Raw genomic sequence first — 3,305 nt, forward strand, 5'->3', positions numbered from 1 at the left:
TATTGTCCTCAACTAATATATCTGTAACCTTTGTCTGTGCTGTGGAAATCCAGTTTAAGCATGATCTGCCTACACACCAAAGTGATTTTATCGTGTCTGTGTATGGTAAAGCCTTTTGGCATTTAAAAATATTGCCATTTAAGGAGAATTCTTAGCATATTTTTAGCACGTGTTTAATCAGTTGTGTGTAATGTGTCCTATGTGTGATTTTCCAAGGTGATTGTTTCTTTATTGAGTCTGAATAATGTAATATGCATTTTCAGAATATATTTTGGACAAGATGCTAGAAAACTTCAAATGCTTCGCTTGTTACGAAACTATTGAAAAGCTGTGCTACATTCATTACACGTTGGAAACAATCTCATTCCATTTTCAGTAAAGGGGACAAATCGACATATTTTTTAAAAGTGCTGTGTCTTGTTTTCCTGGACAATTTGTAAGCAGACTCAAATAAATATTTGACAAATTAGAAACTAGTGAATTAACACATGGGTTAACTGGATTGATACCAAGGAAATGAAATACACTGAAGTCTCTAATGTCATTTGATTGAAAAATTCCCATTTTATTGATGCTGATACATTTTCTTTGATACAGTTCTATAAATTCAGTAAATTTCTCTGTTTTCCTGTGAAGATGGAAATGCCAAGGGACAGCTACACAAGTTACTAGCTTGCTGAAGTTTATGGTAAAACTGAGCCCAACTTTCAGTCTGTAGTCTTTTGTCTTCCTGATGTTATTTATTAGTACCTGCACTTGTGCAGTTGCTGAAATTTGGAGGACTGCTCTCATTATCTTCACTGGGAACAGATCTGGTCACCAGACATCTTCTTAGTAACTTGGTTCTTCATATAAAATAATTAATAATGTGGGTGCCTTCATTGCAAGGCAAATTTTCTCAGAAACACAATCTGATTTGGTCCCATGAGACTAAAAATAGTTTATGCCAACCTGTATAAATCATGAGATTTTTCTCTTGTAGCAACCGTTCAGTTCCTGTGGAAGTACTGTAGAAATTCAGCTTTCTGCAGAACTTCCACATGTTTTATTGTTAATACTACCATGTATGGCAAGTATTTTTTTAGCAGATTGATAAAGGCAGTGGTCCTCTTGCAGTACCAAACCAATCATGAGCAGTCAGAGGTGTTCACAGCCTTTCAGTGGCATGGCCGTGTGTGTCAGAGCTATGAAATTCAGGTCGTGGAGGGTGAGTACTTGAGAACTAGCTCATCTAATACAGTTATCTTTGTTACTGAAATATTCAAGATAACCCTTTCTGGACTAATCTAGCACTTTCTGATAGTTTTCTCATGATGAGTGAATGGCTGACCTCAGGATGCTGAATTTATCTGGGGGAATGAATGATACACACATAACTGATTCAGGGAGTCTAACTTCCTATTCTGTCCCTCTTTCTTTTTTTTTTTAGCATGTGTACACCTTTCTAAATAAAGTTCTGACCTTTAAATGGCCATAAAAAGAGAATGTTTAAGGTAAAAATTGACAGTCTAAGGTATTTATCGAGTTAGGAGCAAGTGAAATGGGAAAGAACTAGGCACTAATGAATTTTCATTCCAAATAACCTGAGTTTCTGTTCATGATTTACCATTTGCATATGTATACCTGTGTTTCAATAGAGTTATTATTCAACACATTATGTGCAGTGCTCTGCATTGCAATGAAAAAGCGATATACTTAATTTGCAAAAAGGAGCTTTATAATAATAATTTTTTTGGGTGCGATTATGTTTTTAGTAAGGAGATTGTCATCCCTATCATAGTGGGAGAAAAGTATGAGGTCCTAGCAATTAGGCTTGGAAAATCATATAAGAATGCGTTCTAAAGGTTTATTTCTATCATGGAACATTAACAGCCAAATTAGTCTGGATGTAGCAGAAAGGAGTCGTGGAAGTTTTCTTGTCAAATTAGGCAGCATATCACACTTCACTGAACAACAAAAGAAAGTTGGTCATGATATTTTTAATACCTGAAAAAGTGTATTTATAATAATATTATGTTTTTGCTCACGGAGTCTGCTTCCAGATGATTAAATTTCCATTGTTTGTTCAGCAGTTCCAGACTGGAATGACTAACAGGCAAACCCAGTTATTCTCATGGGAACATACATGGTGAATTTGGAAACCTGTACTTAAGCCTTGTAAAGCACCTCACTTTCTGTGTCACTCCAGACAAACTATATGCCTTCGATCTTGTGTAGGCACCTATCTCCATGAGGCAGCACGAGGTGAAGGCAGGGGTAAGAGTTGCCTGGCCCAGTTGTTGCTGTGCTGTGTAGGGGATGGGGCAGCAGAGACAGGCTGAGCTGTCCCATGGGTCCTGGGAGAAAGCAACATGGGGCAGACAAATGCAGGCAGCCTGGGAAGCATTTGTACTTGCTGCAGCCAGTCTCACCTCCCTTCCTTTTTGGAGGCACCAGAAATTCAGTATTGCAAAATTATGGTACATGGTCATTTGACCTGCTTTTCAGGTTAAATTCCAATCAACTAGTGTGGGTGATTAGTGTGCCACCTTCTGTATTCCCTGCGTCTTTTAATTTAGAAAGCTTCTATGTTGAAAATATACCAAGTGTTCTGGATCAGTGCTTTTGTCTCTGCTTTGGAGAGCAGAGCAGAAGAGCACTGCCATTAGTTTGGAGGTTAAGTTTCTCCTTTGAAACCTCATACTTCCGTGTTGTTGAGGTTACAGAATAACTAGGGAGTGGAGGGTTATTTCAGTCTCACCCCTCTTTCCACTGTTTAAATATTCTTAACATTTAAATTCTCTACAGTTGCCACTGGACAACCCCTATAGTAACCCCTATAGTTAAGTTTGTGTACTTTTTAATACAGACTGAAAAAGAATTCAGTGTAAAAACCAACTAGAAATCCTACTCAAATCTCTCTGTTCCCGGGTATTTCACTCAGTCAACATGTTTCTGTATTAAACTTGCACCATAAGGAATAGTAGTGGGTTTGATTTACTTTTTTTTTAAAGTTGGTGTAAAACCCCAATGAAATCTATGTGTCAAAAATTCTTCACTTTCCTTTGTGCTAAATATCGTCTACACGTTGAAAGTGTCTTTGTTCAAATAAAACCATTGCCTAGGTTTGACATTATCCTCTGAAACCCAAGGTGGCCACAAAGTGTTCCTTTTGCCTTCAGCTGCTGTTCTGTAGTCCATTATTTCTTATTGTCCAAGACAATATTATGCTAGGTTTTCCATTTGTTTAATGGCAGTCAAGGTTTCCTCCCAACCTAACAAAAGCACCTAAAGAGAGGCAATTTGCATAATTAACTTCCATGACA

Source organism: Acanthisitta chloris, unplaced genomic scaffold (assembly GCF_000695815.1).
Source record: "Acanthisitta chloris isolate BGI_N310 unplaced genomic scaffold, ASM69581v1 scaffold11400, whole genome shotgun sequence".
NCBI classification, from domain to species: domain Eukaryota; kingdom Metazoa; phylum Chordata; class Aves; order Passeriformes; family Acanthisittidae; genus Acanthisitta; species Acanthisitta chloris.